The following is an 18,729-nucleotide window of genomic DNA, read 5'->3' on the forward strand; positions in this document are numbered from 1 at the left end:
CAGTGTGTTTTGTATTTTGATATTGTATTTTTAACTTCTCATCTCATCATTTTCAGATAAACTCTCTGAAGTAATTTATTTAAATATTATTAAATTTATTGGGATGACATTAATAAAATTATATAGGTTTCAAGTGGTGTACAATTGCCTAACATGTTATCTGCATATTGCATTGTGTGTTCACCACCCAGAGTCAAATCTCCTTCTGTCACCATTTTTTGGACCCTTTTTACCCTTTTCTACCTCCCCCCATGTCCTTTCCTTCTGGTAACCATCATACTGTTGTTTGTGTCAATGAGTTTTTGTTTGTCTTGTTTGTTATGCAGTTATTTTTAATCATCTGCTCATTTTCTTCTGTCACTGTCCATAGGTCAAATATTTCTTGCAGAAAAATTTTGAAACATTAGAATTATTCAGGTCATGTTCTTTAGAGATACACTAAAATCATTTAAAATAAATTTTAAAAAGCTTTTAAAAACTTAGCTACCATTGATCTTTCTCCAATTTTATGTTTTATCTTTGCCACTTTAATGAGAATATCCTACACTACACAATCCCATCAGCTTAATACTGAAAAACAGTTTTTAACTCTTCTTCCAGAGTGCTAGTTTTGTAAAGCTAGGAGACATGTGAATAGGCCTACAATGTTTTTATTGAAAAACAATGTTTCTCCGTTTATTCTTTGTCTCTTCTAATCTTTCCTTACACTTCACATTTGATGATTTTTTGAGAAATACTGTTTACAAAGAAATACCATGTTCAGTAAGTAAAACAGTACATAGCTTTAATCTATAATATAAATATACAAAGAATCTTTACTATTTCTTATTCCTTTTATACCCAGCAAGAAAATATTCTTGCAGTGTTGATCTGATATTAAGGTTGATACCCCAAATCAATAGATTTATGCATAAGTGAACTAATGTATAAGTAATGAGTCACCTAGCCAAAGATTAGTATCGTAAAACACAGTCTGAAGTCAACAGTACAATACAGACAACTGGGAAACAGAAGAAATCGATAGGATTTATGAGCAGGCACAGGGGTGCCTGACCCCTATGAGAGAAAGAGCATAGAGGGCTCCCTTTAAGATGAAAAGACAGAACCAGATATGGTCACATGCCATGGACATTGTTCCATTTGCAGAACAAATCTTCCTTCCTGCAACCGTCTGAGCTACCAGTTGCATTCAGGGTAGAGAGCGCATGTACTACATTAGAAAAGTTCATGGAACACAGATTATCTTTATATCATGACACTTTAAAGATACATAATATGTCACAGTGAAACTCTGGCAAATTATTTTTACGGGGAACAATATAGTGTTGCATGTCCATGATCATTTGTGGTATGATCATTGGTGGTATGCAAAACTAATGTATTCTCTATCAGTAATTCTTTGTAAATGTAGTTGAAATATATGGCCATAATTTCAATGGGATAAATCATGCATTTTCCATTCAACTCAAGGTGATGAAGAATAATTAGAATATTTATGCTATTATTTCCTACAAGAAAGTTCCAGAGAGACATTTTAATAATTATAGCAAGAAAAGAACTGAAATCAAATACATTTGACCACACATGTTTATTTTGTTACTTCATTTCTGTAAGTTAAGATATATTTGAGCTGAAGCAATATAACATTAAAATAACACTTTTTAGACATACCAATGATTGTATTCTACTATAGTTTTATTAAATGCTCATGGCAAGTATATGCTTTATAGACAATGAAATTATTAATGCAGCCACACAGGCCTGTTCTTCCTGAGCCCTTTTCCATTTGATCAATACTTGATGTTTCAAAAAACCAAGTTTTAACTGATGGCAGAACATGAGCCGCCTTCAGTGGTTGACATGAAATCATTTTGTCTACTACTAAGGAACTCTAGGACTGTAGCAACATAACAGCAACTTTATTGCATTCCATTTCTCCCCATAGATAGCTGTACCTGTTGTCTCAGGACAAATACAAACACCAGAGGACAGATAAGGATTTTGCAATTAGTTGAGTTCGTAAGACTGAGACTTCAATTTGGAACGTGCCTATTTTGTGTTTTGGATTGCACTGAGCTCCTAACACATAATTACGGTGGGTGTAGTTGTGTTAATATATACATTTATATGCAGAGAACACAAGAGTTGTGGAAGACGATGTTGCCAGTAGTTATGCGACAAAGGTCAATAACTTAAAGCTGTAGCAGATGAAAAGAATGTAAATTCCTTGATCATTTACATTCCTGGGTAAATTTGTTGCCTCAAGTTCCCTTAGTCTCAAAGCTGAGGACCAGGAGAAAGCACTCAGCTGTTCCATAGACGCTTAAGAAAACAGCTGAACTCAGCTGTCACACACATGAATAGAAAAGCAATTTCTCAGGTAATCCATTCTCAAACCATTCCATATTGAAAAGTTAAAACGCTATAGAAACAGTATTTCAAAATAATAATAATAAAGAAACAACAACTATGATCCCATTTTGATAAAACAGATAGAAATTAAACATATAAAGATACTGTAAAAAGGTGAGTAACCCAAAAAGATGAAGAGGATGAGTATCTGTAACCTCAGTTTTGCTAAAATCAGCATTCATCCCGGCTTTTGCAGCAGAGAAATTACCTTAAATTATTCCAACATGGTGATTTTAACTACCGCCTCTATATTGATTTCAGATATGATATTTTGGTTCTAAGTAATTTACTCATAAATTTGAAGGAGACTGAAAGATAGGGAGTCTGTAAGATTTCCCCCCCACCCCCATCTTATGGAACAGATGTGGACCAACAAATTTGGCTATGTAGCTTATTTCTGTCAGTTGACTACTATTTTATAACTGACTTTGATTTTAAAATTAGAGATTTGACTCATAAAAGATTAGCCCAAGGGTATGGTAAAACTACACCTAAGAATAGAATGTCTTTGAAAACTTGTGATTTTGAAATAAAGACAAGTTCAAAATTTTCCTGTTCACTAGTACTTCTTAGAAACCACCTATTATTTTCCATTTAAAATTGTTCTTAGGTTACAGAAGTGTTAAAAAATTTTTATGTGCTAGAGCTCGGTTAGTTTTGGACAGTGTAGTGTAGTAGACTAGTATGCCTAAGGAAATGTGGTGATGAATATATCACTGCCATAACTTGTCCAAAATCCCTGCCAACATTTTTTTTTTCCTATGAATCTGTACAACAGTCTCACCTTTAAGCTTTTCACACGCTATGTCAGTTTGGTGTTGTTTAATTAATGTAAGAAAATGCTGAGCAGGCTCAAAAGTAGAGTTGTCCTGTTTCATCTCTTATTTTTATCATGAAGAAACAAATCCACAAAATTGCTAGCAGTACTATGTCTAGTTTGGTTACAGTAGTTTTTGAATCAGAGAGAAGGAATGGGGGTTCTTTTGTGACGTAAAACTGTGTAATTTAGAAGTGGATGGAGGGAGAGTGAGCGATAATTTGAAAACATTTTGGCAGCCCATTAACCTGAATCATGTAATGGTTAAATCATCATAGAGCAGCATTGTAACCTGAACAAAGTTTATGGTCCAGGTTATGAGCCTAGCCAGAAATTTCGTCAGTCACTGCCAAGGAAATTTCTTCTTCGATAAATGAAGACATCATGAAAATCATCATCAAAATTATTTCACTATGACTAGTACTACTTAATTTAGAGTAAAATGATTGTAAGCCTAACCCCAAATTTAATTTTGGGGGAAAACAGTTAAGAAATCTCCAGTATATTTCAAAATCATTATATCATGTGGACCCTATAAGAGCAGGTACCCTAGAGACAGACATACCAAAGTCCAAATCCAATCTCTCCACCTACATGTTGTGAGAACTGACTTTATTTCTCTGGGTCTCTGTTTTTCTCTGTTAAGTCAAGATAAGATATATTTTCTACCATTAACCACACTGACCATATGTTTTTTCACACAAAAGTTCAAACACTGATGATTCTGTTTGTAGTGGTTATAATTATTTTTGGTGTTGTGATTATTGATGTTAAAATTTTCTTCACAAAATACTTCTTTATTTATTGCACATATATCTCTGTAATATTAGCCAATGGGGAGGTAGCTGTTTCCTGAGAGCATATTCCTTGGCTGGTATGGAACCCAGATCACTGTATACAACGGGAAAACTTAACATCAAGATGGCATCGAAGGAATGGTGATACGTATCTATTAAGGTCTATAATATCAAGAAAATTGTTGGCTACCATTAAAGACAAGAATTTGGGAAATTGATATAGTTTGGAATATATTTAATGGAATAAGAAATTCATTCAAGGTTGAAACATAGTCAAATTCAAATCAAATCATAAATCTAGTCTTATTTATGTTTATTTTCTCTAATTCTCACATAAATTCATGTGGTACTGTGATAAGTGCTGAGAAAGACAATTATCTTGTATTTTGAGATTTATACTCTCATAACTTTTTATAAAACACACTTAATAATAGGTTATATATTATATACTAATTGTAAAAGAGTCAAGATATGTTTAGAAATGTAAATTAATAATCAGTTAAACTGTGTTACATACATGTGTACATCTGTGTACATACATGTATTACATGTTTATGTATACACACATACAAACACAGATTATCCAAGAATAAGTATGGTTAATTTTCTTTGCAAAGTTACTTGTAGGAGCACGTAAGGTTCTTGTAAATCATGCCAGGATTAGAAAATTAGAGAAATTTGAATGCTTTGTCTTTACCAATAATTCGTTTTATCTTTATTGCTATATAGTCTGATTTTATGTGCTAGAAATTATTGGAGATTTCTTAGTTTTAAAAGTACTCATTTATCACTGACTGCTCTAATTACTGATTTATGATGGGCCTATACTTTTGTTTATAAATACACATTGAATGTGTATGAATATTCAAAGTTACTTAAATTCTTTCAGGAACTTAATTAATTAAAATGCTTCAAACTTAAGGGATTCTCTTTCTTCCTCTTCATTATCTAAAGTGTTCATATATGCAATATTAACCATTTACCAAAAAGCTTAATTTTCCCTCTGCTATTATTAAACATTTTTATGAGGAAGAAAGTAGACCTAATTCATGTTTAATACTATCTAATCTCAGAAGATGTTGAGTGCTTAAATCAGCAAAATGTGGAAAACTAAACATCAAGTATTAAATCTTTTAGCCTTTAAATTTTAGCTAACTGTAGCATCTTCATAATAAAACCCAATTTAACAACACATTTTAGAGATGGAAACTTAATAAAGATATAAATAATGAATTCATGAATGAATGAATGGACAAACATTCTACAAACAGTAAGCTTGGGGAAATTAGGGCAAATTTTTTTAAAAAACATTTTATTTACTTTTTTCAGTTACAGTTTACATGCAATATTATTTTATACAGAATGCAGCATAGTGGTTACACATTTATGTAATTTATGCAGTGACACCACCACCACCACCCCCCAGCCACCACAGTCTAGTACCCACCTGGGAATCCACAATTATTGCTGTATTGTTGACTACATTCTGTTTGCGGTGCTTTACATCCCTGTAACTATTTTGTAAGCACCAGTTGGTACTTCTTAATCACTTCACTTTTCTAACGCAGTCCCTCAACCCCCATCCCATCTAGTAACCATAAGTTTGTTCTCTGTATCTATGAGTCTATTTCTGTTCTGTTTATTTTGTTCTTTAGATTCCACATATAAGTGAGATACTATGGTATTTTTCTTTCTCAGTCTGACTTATTTCATTTAGCATAATACCCTCTAGGTCCATCCATGTTGTCGCAAATGGTAAGATGTCATTCTTTTTTATGGCTGAGTAGTATCCCATTGTATATATGCACCATTTCTTCTTAATCCAGTCATCTATTGATGGGCACTTGGGTTGCCTCCTTATCTGGGCTATTGTAAATAGTGCTGCAGTGAACATGGGGGTGCATATATCTTTTTGAATTAGTGTTTTGGATTCCTTTGGCTAATACCCAGATGTGGAATGCTAATTTTTTTTAAATCAGTAATTCTTAGAAACTAGCTACTGAATTAAAAAAAAACAATAATTCCAAGTGATTAACTTTGACTATAGAGCTAAATTTTGGGTTTTCTTTGTTATGTCAAATTTACATATGCATGTATGTGTATGTATGTATATATATAGTTTCAGCTTTAAATCTGCTCTGACAAGAAATCGATCAATATTCATCGAGTAGTAAATGTTCACAGTGCTATTTCCTTCCTTTTGTCAAATTGTACTTCTAAAATTAAAATTATTTATTACAAGATGAGGGGCCCACAAAACTTAAGCAAATGTAAGAGGGTATCTTAGAATTACCTTTAACAAATCATTGACTTACTTACGAAAACCCGTCCATTTACACATTTAGACACTAATTATCTAAATGGCCAAAATTTTAACAGTGTCTTTATGTGTTCATTCAACATAATACTCATATTTAAAGGAACAATTATTTAAAATATATATTATTTAGAATGCACATTTTCCCCAATATGTAACCCATATTATATAAAATCACAAATAGCATTCTAATATAAATGATTTAAAATCAAGTTCTCACCTCTAAATACTAACTTGTTATCAATACTTAGTAAAAAACTGAAAATTACTCCTATTATGAAAGTTTGTCTTGAAGTTTGTAAAGAGAAACTTTCAAAGTATAAGTGCAAATGTTTAGTGTGTTGAGAGGAGAAGTAAAATATTTTCATGTAGAAAAGAACCTGAAATGTGAAGGCAGTTGTGGGGATTAAAATACAAAATTTTGTCAGATTTCTGCCAAATATAATGCAATGTATTATCTGTTGATACTATCATTTGTTAAATATGCAGTCTGTGAGTGTGTGTGTGTGTGTGTGTGTGTGTGTGTGTGTGTGTGTGTGTCGTGGGGCTGTAAAAGATACAATTTTTTATAGAGTGACTCAGGAAATTGATAGAAAAACTTGGAAAATATTTTAACACTTTGATTTTTATGTATAAGGAATAATTCAAAATGTTGAATATGTTTTAATGACTGCAATATTTTTCTAATTTAACAGTTTGGCTGAAAACTCACATTTACTGTATTTTGAAATAAATTTACGTTTGGTGACATAATTTGGAGAACTGATTGGCACACAGCAAGCTTTTCTGAATAAGTAATTAAATATGAAGCCAGGGGTGAATGTGTACCCAATAAACCTCAGTATTATGAATTCTGCTTGGCTACACAAGGATCTCATGTGAGTGAATCAGTAACTCAGGTCTTTAATGTCATTTTTTTGGATCATGTTTGCAACCATCTGTAAAAAGCCTGTCACAATTTGTATTATAAAGAACAATGTAAGTGGATTTCATAGTCTCATTCTTGTAATGATATATAAATAGAAAATAAAAATATCTACAGGTGGGAAAATATGAAACACCTTTAATTTATGCTCAATGTAAGGACCCCATGCTCTTCTGTCAACCCGAAAGCATCAAGATTTTTTTTTATTTTTCTATTAAAAACAATCTTGATGTTTTTAAGGTAAATTTTATAGAGTGTTAGAAATGTGGTCATTTTCGGTTTATAAGTAATTTCAAGTATTCTGGCAGTCCTCATGAGTAATCATGTACATGCTAGAATGTAAAGAATCACCTTTGAGTTCCAAATATATGTTTAATCAGTATATATTCACTCACTGAACAAATTAACAGACCTGAAAGAAGCAAGGAACTCAGCTCCTATCAGAGGGATGAGTGTTGTAAAAAGCGGGTGTAATAAATACGAAGCATTGCATATGAAGATTGTGCTTGGCTTGTTCATTGGTGTGTGCTCAGAAGTCATTGTGCCCAGATTTCAATAGGAGCTTGAGGGGGTAACAGATCATGTGGGGTCTTATAGACCAATGCAAGGGTTTGAGATTTTAATCAAAATAAAAGGGGAAGCCACTAAAGGGGGTTGAGCAAAAGAATGAAATGATCTGACACTTTTATAGGATCAGTCTGGTTATGTGTATACACAAACTTACAGCATCTCACATTTCTCTATTTACTGCTGTCCCAGATGAGCTGTGAGCACACATCGCCAAAGACTAGGGAACATGTTATTGATCCGAAGACCCCAGCATGCAAGCCTGACATGACTCTGGCATCATGACCTGTTCCATTTTTCAGCATAAGCTGTAGTTCTCCCTGGGGGTGGTCCAGGCGTCATAAGGCAGACACTCTCTATGGGGAAGTTTGCATTCCCAAGAGGGAGAAAATTTGATCATATGGGGTGAACAAATTGTACATTTATACGTATAAAGCACAGTGTATCTGTGCTATTAAAATTTCATTGATGGAGCACTATTAAGATAAAAATGTCTAAAAGCCTCCTTGGGAGTGGCAGTAACAAATAAAACTAATGAAAATCATGCTCTTAAGGATAGTTTGGAAATCTGCATAGGCCTTAGGTTGTTGTAATTATTGAAGAGGCATTGCCACCAGCATTTAATGGGTAGAAAGCAGAGATTCTGTATGTCCTGCAATTTTTAGGATGGTTCCCCTGAATGAAAAACTTTCAAAAATCCCACTGAGAATTCATGTAGGCAAATATAGTGTCTTCAATTATATGAACAGAGAAGCTAATTCTGTTTTCCATAGTACTGCTTATCACACAACTACCTTGAGAAAGGAGGAAAGATTCCACTTTCTTTGGCTCAGACACATCGTAGACAAAAGTGTCTCATTTTATTTGGGAGTCGATAATAGTACATACCTGTATCAGTCTACATTTTTAGCTCTCATATTCACAGTGATTCTGCATATGGTTGCAAACATATGACTATTTTATATCTTCAGTATATGCCCAAGCATTCCTTATGTATTGAAATACACGTGATTATAGTATGATTCATGTCCTTTTAATTTCCTGTATACATATATATGTAAATATGATACATATAATATATGATAGCATGTTATATACTTATTTTTTGAGGATAATAAAAAATACAGTAGAAAGGGGGGTGTGTTGAACTGGGAGGAAGAAAGAAAAGAAGAGACATTTCTTGATTATTCAAATTGCAGAAATTAAATGATTGAAAATCATTTTTCATTAATCATGCATCAAAAGATTTATTCAATAAGAATAAATCTTAATCTAGCACTATTAGAAATTTGGCAGTGGATAACTAATAACAATTAAAAGCTAATAGTATACGGAAGAGTAAAAACTGTTTCTTTTCTAACTGCTAATTAACTGCTAGTTGGTGACTACCTACGATTTTGTTTTGAACTCATTAAATGCTCATTCTTCACTGGGTGCTGTTGTAAATACTAATTTATTTTAACTTATTTAAATTTCTCAGTAAACCTAGGAGGTTTTCCCCATTTTACAGATGAAGAGGGGTTAAGTAACATAGTCCAAAGTCCCAAAGTGGTAGAGCCAGGATTTAATTAGACAACCCTTTGTTAAAGTTTTATCATTGTCATTTATCTGGCATTAAACTCCCCTAGTCTCTGAATGTTTGTTTTTTATTGAATATTCAAGTGCACAATATCCCAGGCTTACTGATTATATGAGTCATGGTTAATTTGTCCAACTGTCTGAATGTCTGCTTATTTGTTTGGTTGCTTGTTTTGAATTTAAGGTTGATGTTGCTAATTTTTGTTTCACGAATAAGTGAAGATCTTTTGTCTAATGGGATATGTCTGATCACGTAGTAAATTAATTTCTTAGTAAATTTTGCTTGTCCAGTGTGCTGATCCTTTTCAGATGTTTCTCCATAAGTAGAGTACCCTGGAAAATGTTTGTCCAGGACCACAAATGGCAAAATGTTTACCAGCTGAAAGAAAGTATTCATAATTTACAGCATGATAGCTGATGAATGTGCCTAGCTCCTGAGCTGAAAATTTAGCTGTAGTTTTTGGAGCCTATTGACTAATCATTGTAGCAAACACAACATATATTTATATACTTTAAGGCTTCCAACATGCTCTTAAATGTTTATACACTAGATGTATTCTTAGACAATAAATTTGAGGAAATTACTATTTCAGTAGATCGGTTTTTAGTCTGTTTTTCACAGAGAAATATTCCCCCCTCTGGTAATCAGTGATTATTTTGAATAAATGATAGACGGACTAATATCCAGTGATAGAGCATTGGTTAAATAAATTAGAACATAATCCTAAAACAGAATCATACAAGTAAAGTAATGTTTATGTTTTTTTCTTAATAATGTCAGAAAAACATGTTATAATATTATGCAGTAAAGGTATGATGTAAAAATTTGTATTTAGTGTAATCTCTACTATATAAATAAAAATAAATGCCTATGCATAGGATAGAAATATTGGAAGGAAATATACGTAGATGATAACAGTGATTGGAATTATAAGAATTTTTTATTTCCTTCTTTATATCTTTATACTTTATGCTATAAGCACATGAAATGTTATATTTGAAAGAAAATTTAATTTATTTTCAGGTATTTCTGCCATGTATTTCTTTTCATTGGCCATCTTATCAGATGGGAAAATTTTTATCCTAAGGGGTCCTGAAAAGAATATGGAGATCTATGATGCCAAAAATGCACAGTTCTCCTTCTAACATACAATGCAAGATGTTGAAATGTTGTTTCTTATTATCTTGACTATCAAAAATAAAAATGATACTCTAGTGATTTAGATCCCATAATTTCTAATAGGTGTAATTAATATAGGTGCAACTGTATTTTGTGTCACTATATTACATGCATTGTACTAATAAAAGATAATTTATATATCAGAACATATACATTAAAATACCAGTTAAAATAACTGATTAAGATTGTGGTTTAAATTTCAAATACTCTGTGTTTTTTTAACACTCACTAGCACCTGCCTATTAACATCATTAAAGGTGATGATAGGTTTAGTTTTCACAGATGACATTTCTATCGAGAATAAGAGGTCCAGTGGTTGCTTCAGCAACACATACACTAAAATTGGAATGAAAGATTAGCATGCCCCCTGCACAAGAATGACACATAAATTTGTGAAGTCTTCCATATTTTTTACTAAGAGACATAGGAGATCTACCTCATACATAGAAGCAAACACAGACAGGGAGCCTGAATGAGGAAACAAAGAAACGTGTCCCAAAGAAAAGAACAAGAAAAAAAAAAAAAAAAAAAAAAAGCCCGAATGAAATGAAGGCAATCAACCTACCAGAGACAGAGTTTAAAATACTGGTTATAAGAATGCTTAAGGAACATAACGAAAAACTTCAACAAAGAGATAGTAAGCATAAATAAAGACATAGAAACCATAGAAAAGAACCAGTCAGAAATAAAGAATACAATAATTAAATGAAGAATACAGTAGAAGAAATCAACAGCAGATTAGATGAAGCAGAGGAGTGAATCAGCAATTTAGAAGACAAGGGAACAGAAAGCACCCAATCAGAACAACAACAAAAAGAAAAAAGGAGAAAGCAATGATAGTTTAAGGGACCTCTAGGAAAACATCAAGTGTAACAACATTTGTACTATAGGGATACCAGAAGGAAAAAAGAGTGAGCAAGAGGTTGAAAACCTATTTGAAGGAATAATGACTGAAAACTTCCCTAATCTGGCAAAGGAAATAGATAAAGAAGCCCAGGAAGTGAAGAGATTACCAAACAAGGTAAAGCCAAACAGGCCCACAACAAGCCACATTATAAAAACATGGCAAAGATTATAGACAAAGACAGAATCTTAAAAACAGAGAGAAAAAGACAACTAGTTTCCTATAAGGGAGCTCCCACAAGACCTTCAGCTAATTTCTCAAGAGAAACTTTGCAGGCCAGAAGGGAGTGGCAGGAAATAATTGAAGTGATCACAAGCAAGGACATACAAACAAGACCACTCTACCCAGCAAGGCTATCATTTAAAATGGCAGGAGAGATAAAGAGCTTCCAAAACAAGAAAAAGCTAAAGAAATTTGTTACCACCAAGCCAGTATTACAAGAAATGTTAAAAGGACAACTGAAAGAAGAATAAAAGGGAAAACAAACAAACAAAAGAAGATCAAAAATATGAAAAATAAAATGGCAATCACTATGTACCAATCAATAATCAGTTTAAATGTTAATGGATTAAATGTTCCAATCAAAAGACATAGGGTAGCTGAATGGATAAGAAAACAAAACCCATACATATACAGTTTACAAGTGACCACCTCAGTTCACAAAAGACACATAGACTGAAAGTAAAGGGATGCAAAAAGATATTTCATGCAAATGGAAATTTAAAAAAAAGCGAAGGTAGCAATATTTATATCAGACAAAATAGACTTTAAAACAAAGACTATATAATAAGGAACAAAGAAGGATATTACATAATGATAAAGGTCCCAATCCAGCAAGAGGACATAACCACTAGTAAACACGTATGCACCCAACATAGGATCACCTAAATATATAAAACAAATATTGACTGACATAAAGGGAGAGATCACCAATAACACAGTCATAGTAGGGGACTTTAACACCCCACTGACACCAAAGGATAGATCTCCCAGACAGAAAATCAACAAGGAAACTTAAGCCTTAAATGATACACTAGACCACATGGGTTTAATTTATATTATTAGGGTATTTTACTTCAAAGCAGCAAAATATATATTCTTTTCAAGTGCATATGAAACATTTTCCAAGACAGACCACATGTTAGGCCACAAAACAAGTCTCAATAACTTTAGGAAGATTGAAATTATGTCAAGTGTTTATCTGTTATGACCATGTCTTTTCTGACCACCATGGTGTGAAACTGGAAATCAATTCCAACACACACACACACACACACACACACACACAGAGGCTAAATTACATGCTACTAAAACACTGAATGGGTTAACGAAAGTGAAAACACAACAACCCACAATATATGGGACACAATACAATCAGTCCTAAGAGGTAAATTCATAGCAATGCAGGCCTACTTCAAGACACAAGAAAAAAATATCAAATATACAGTCTAACTTTATACCTAAGGGAACTGGAAAAAAGAAAAGCAAACAAAGCCCAAAGTGAGTAGAAGGGAGGAAATGATAAAAATCAAAGTGGAAATAAAAGAAATAGAAGCTAAAAAATCAATAGAAAATATCAATGAAACCAAGAACTGTTTCTTTGAAAAGATAAACAAAATTCATAAACTGTTAACCAGACTCATCAAGAAAAAATGAGAGAGGACCCAAATAAATAAAATCAAATATGAAAGAGAAGTGACAAGGGACACCATAGAAATACAAAAATTTTTAAGAAAATGCTACAAGCAATTATGCAACAACAAATTGGACAATCTAGAAGAAATGGATAAATTCCTAGAAGCATATAATCTTCTAAGACTGAATCAAGAAGAAACAGAAAATCTGAATCAACTGATTACTACTAATGAAATCGAATCTGTAATCAACAACCTCCCAACAATTAAAGTCCTGGACCAGATGCCTTCACTGGTGAATTCTGCCAAATATTCCAAAAAAAAATTAACACTTATTCTTCTCAAACTATTCAAAAAAATTCAAGAGGTGGGAAGGCTCCCAGCTCATTCTAAAAGGCCACCCTTACCCTGATTTTAAAACCACACAACGACATTCAAAAAAAAAAAAAAAAAAGTCTGTTCATTAAATGGTGCTGGGAAAACTGGACAGATACATACAAAAAAATGAAACTGGACCGTCTTCTTATCCTATACACAAGAATAAATTCAAAATGGATTACAAACTTAAGTATTAAACCTGAAACCATAAAGTTCCTAGAAGTAAACACAGACAGTAAACTCTCAGACATTAACTTCAGTAATATTTTTACTGATATGCCTCCTTGGGCAACGAAAACAAAAGAAAAAAATAGGCAAATGGGACTACATCAAACTGAAATATTTTTACACAGCAAAGGAAACCATCAACAAAATGAAAGACATCCTACTGAATGGGAGAAGATATTCACCAATGATATATGTAATAAGGGATTAATATTCAAAATCTATGAAAAAGTCATGCAGTTCAACACCAAAGAAGCAATCCAATAAAAAAAATGGTCACAGGACCTGAATAGACATTTTTCCAAGGAGGACATACAGATGGCCAATAGACATATGAAAAGATGTTCAATATCACTAATCATCAGAGAAATGCAAATTAAAACCACAATGAAATATCACCTCACACCTATCAGAATGGTCATATCAATAAATCAACAAGCAACAGGTATTGGCAAGAAAGTGGAGAAAAGGGAACCCAACCCCCATGTACTGTTCATGGGATTGCAAATTGGTCAGCCACTATGGAAAGCAGTATGGAGGTTCCTCAAAAAATTAAAAATAGGACTGCCTTATGACCCACCAATTCCATTCCTGGGTATTTATCCAGAAAAATCCAAAACATTCATTTGAAAAATATATGCACCCCTATGTTCACAGCAGCACTATTTACAATAGCCAAGGTATGGAAACAACCAAAATGGCCATCAAATGCAATTGGATAAAGACGAGGTGGTGCATATATACAATGGAATATTACTCAACCATAAAAAGGATGAAATATTACCATTTGCGACACATGAATGGACTTAATAAGGTATTACACTAAGTGAAATAAGTCAGACTGAGAAAGACAAATACTCTACGATCTCTCTTATATGTAGAATCTAAAGAATAAAATAAACAAACCAACAAAACAGACCCATAGATACAGAGAACAAACTGATGATTACTAGATGGAAGGGGGGTTGGGATGCCAGATGGGAAAGGAAAGCCATTAAGAAGTGCAAATTGATAATTACAGGAGAGTCACTGGGATGTGGAGTGCAGTACGGGGAGTGTGGTCAGTGGTGTTGCGGAGAGTGTGTGGAGTCAGGTGGGTGGTGGACTTTTTGGGGTGATCATTTCGTAAGTTATGTAGGTGTCTGACCACTACGCTGTGCACCTGAGACTAGAATAACATTGAATGTAAACTATAATTTTAAAAATAGTCATGTGAACGTGTAATGCATCCTGGGGAATATAGTCAATAATGTTCTAATGATTATGTACAGTGTTAGGTTGGGTAGTAGACTTGTTCATGTTATCACATTGTTTGTTATGTAAATGTCTGACCACTATGTTGCTCTGTATGCCTGAAACTAATAAAAAAATAAAATAAAAAGAATAAGATGTCCAACAATAAGTTCATTAGTCCATTTCATTAAGAATGAATGGTACTTAGGTTATGAAATTGAGTTATCACATTATTAAGAATTAATAATGGACAGAAACATGGTTCTTATATATCTCCTTATATAGTTGCTTCCTCATGTCCAAAAATTGTTTATGTCAAAGAATGTGTGTGTATGTGCCTGTACTTTATTTTAGTGCATTCATCTGATTTTTAAAAGAGCCCTGTAATATCAAGTAGATATTTTGAAAGTTTTTAACTGACTTGCTAAAATTTACTTAGCTTATGTGTCCTTTCTGTCAAAATCAATTGATTTTATTGCATTTTATGTGAATATGAAGATCAAATTGTGCGAACATTTTAACAGGACATATACACATTCTTAGGTTGTCCTTGCACACAGACTATCAAACTCTTTTCTGACCTGAAATCTCTTATGTGTCAGGTCGCTTCCAAATTTTTGTATTAAAGAAATATTATTGTTCCTACACCAAAACAGAGATCTGATTGCCATCTAACTTCTCTTGATTTGCTTCAGCAACTATTCCAATTCCTCTAGTGTCTTCCTGTAGTACTAAGAGACATCTAAAGTCAGAGGGTCATCATTCATTACCTTGTAATCTTTGCCCTGCAAAATGCTGATGCATTCAGTTTGGCATTTGCACAAGCTGCAGAACGTTTTTGGTTTTTTTTTCTGTTTGCTTAAGTTTTTCTTGAGATAAACATGGCAGCATCCTCACAGAGTTTCTCTACTTTAACCAGATGTTCACAGTTTAGTGATCTCCCTACTACAACTTAAAGTAATTATCGACCCCTTCAAATCTGACTTTTGACTTTCTTGTTGATTATGTAGTATTTGATTAGACACATCTATTACCTTTTCATAAGATATTTTCTTCCTAATAAGACTCCACAGAAGCATAGTCACCTTTATATCAGTCCGTCCCTTTCTTATCAGTTTCTGCTTCTGACATTTGTGATGGAAGTCTTCGTAGACCATTGTATCAGTCACTTTCTTTAGTTTATATCTACTCCATTTGAACTTTTAATGATTTCCAAGATTTTTTTACTATGTTCTCTCTTCTGAAGAATTCCAGATTCTTTTTTCTAGTCCTCACCTCTAGTTAATATCAAGCTAAATATTTTAGAACCAAAATGTGCTTATTTTTTATGTTCCTCCAATTCTCCGCAAATGTATTGTCCACGTTAAGCAGGTTTAAGCTAATTGAATAATGTTTGCATTACATTCTACTTTAGACACTGTTACATTTTCTGTTAGGTTTTTGGATTTTAAAGTATCCTACTTTTAACTTAACCTAGAAACTCTTCTTACTCTCCCTCTAGCCTTTGTTCCCCTCCTTTTGAAAACATTGCCCTATCAACCATCATTTCCTTAGCTACAATATGTTCTGTTCCCTTAGTTATTTTCTAATCATATATAGACACAGATTTCTTAGATTTTCCAAGTTTGCCAAGAGTTTACTCCAACCTTTCCTGTGCCTCTCATCTCTCACCAGTGACCCAGACAACCGTCTGATAAATTCACTGCAGTCAGGTAAAATGATCTACTCTGATTTTTGTGTGAGTTCATTTGCTCCTTTGATCATCGTGTCCCCTAGAAAACCTTAAATTAATTCAAATAGTTCTCCTAAGCAATATTAAGATTCTTTTTTTTTTTTTTTTTTACACTTTATGTTTCTTTGGAAGAGAGAGCAAGAGAGAAGATAAAATATCATTTGGACCAGTCTTGTCTTATCAAAAGTACTGTTATGGATCATTTTATATAACATTTCAGTTACTATAAAATTTCAAATGGCTTTAGAAAGTGAAAAGTTTGAAAAATTCTGATTGAGAAATTCTTCAAAATTTTGAACTGCATTAGAAAAGCACGATTAAAAATTTTTTGTCTATTAAACTAGAATAAATCAGTTATATGAAGGTTTAATTCTAATAAATTTTTAGGGAAGTTGAGTTTATTTAAGTGTAACTCTTTACTCTGTGATAAGTAAAATAATTGATTCCAGGTTATGGCAAATAGTGAAAATTTCTCTCTTTAGATACAAGGTTAGTGCAACAACACATTACCTTGGAATGGTACTGTGTATATTGATATAATGAATTGAAAATTAAATTATTTTATATTTATATTTTTAGTGGCTTAATTTTTATTCAAACTTGCCATATGTGGAATTATAATTTCTATCTATAAAAACTAGATTCTTGTTCATTTTTCCCTTTAATAGTCATATATAACCACATATAATAATAGCTGTGGGTGTTATCAAAATATTTTTCAAAATAATTTTAATCTATCAAAATGTTAACGTCGATATAACTCTTCATTTTCCCAAAGTATCAATAGGATTTACTTTGCACATTAAAGTTCATGAAAGGCTGTGCTCATAGGTCATCTATTTGCCAACATAATAACAGTGTGGAAATGTGTCATTATTATCATCCCCATTTCCAGGTAAGGAAACTGAAAGGTGAAAGTTTAAATAATTTGTCTACAATCACACACTGTGTTTGGCTTCAGTAAATAATTGAGCTTGAACGGTCCTATATCTTGTAATTTCATGTTATTTTCTCTAAAACTCAATGAAAATACATGTCACTACACTCCATGGTAACTGATACTACACAGTGGTAAGCTCTAGAAGTTGTGAATCTTAGAGACTTTAGAGAGAAACAGCTTGATTCCAAAAGTGGAATTATCAGAGGAGCGAAAATCAGACAGAAAGGGTTATTTAAAAATAAAATTAAATCTGTTCTCTGAAATAATAAAAATGTCCTGTGAATCAGAACATTACTACAGAAGTCCTGTGATTTTACTCCATAACCTCAGTGTTTCCACCCTTTAAAATTCACTATGTTAAAATATTAAATTCATTCTTCAGAGAAAAAAAAAATTTACTGTGTCTTCTGGCCCAGTATTTACAGAGACTTCTCACCATGAACGGTTTCAGTGCAATGATGCCACTCTCTGAAAAATGCAAATATTATTAGGCTAAATGTGATATTAAATTATGTGTCTCCATTATGTTATCTAAAATGTTTTAAACTTAGTATAAATGAAACATCGAACCCTTTGTACTAGACATAGTATCATGATTACATAAGGCCAATAGAATTAGTTTTAAAAATACGCGTAAGTCCAGTCATCAGGAGAATTTATAATTGAATTTAACAAATTATTTTTTCACTTTGAGATGATAGATAGATAATAGATAGGTAGATAGATAGATAGACAGATAGATCATCATCCTATATTTTCTTAAGGCCTTGGTATTGTCAGTTGTAATATTGCCCTCTCTTGTCCAGTGTATTACTTAGTAAATGTGTTATAGGATCAATGCTCTGTCAATAGATTCTGTTCTAAAAGTACTATTAGATCCAATGCAAATATAGCTTTGGTTATGTATACCTATTAATTTTTCTTTTTTTCCCTTTGTCTTCAAGTTTCTAATAATTATTCCAAATAACAAAATTACTATTCTAAGTCATTTCATCTCAGTTTCTTCATCTATAAAATAGGGCTTAGACCACTTTTGACCGCTTCCAACCTAACATTTTTATACATTTATGACTTTGTCAACTAAAAAATC

General features: G+C 32.6%; 1 protein-coding gene and 1 pseudogene across 3 annotated transcripts in view; both read left to right on the forward strand.

The window, feature by feature from the left end:
- The window catches only part of ROBO1 (roundabout guidance receptor 1), a 1,115,129-nt gene that overhangs the window by 330,116 nt on the left and 766,284 nt on the right, over window positions 1-18,729 (forward strand). The window lies entirely within an intron of this gene.
- LOC141568020 (U6 spliceosomal RNA) lies at window positions 10,906-11,005 on the forward strand (annotated as a pseudogene).

The sequence above is a fragment of the Rhinolophus sinicus genome, chromosome 17 (genome assembly GCF_057876585.1).
Source record: "Rhinolophus sinicus isolate RSI-liver-muscle chromosome 17, RSI-T2T, whole genome shotgun sequence".
Taxonomy (NCBI): domain Eukaryota; kingdom Metazoa; phylum Chordata; class Mammalia; order Chiroptera; family Rhinolophidae; genus Rhinolophus; species Rhinolophus sinicus.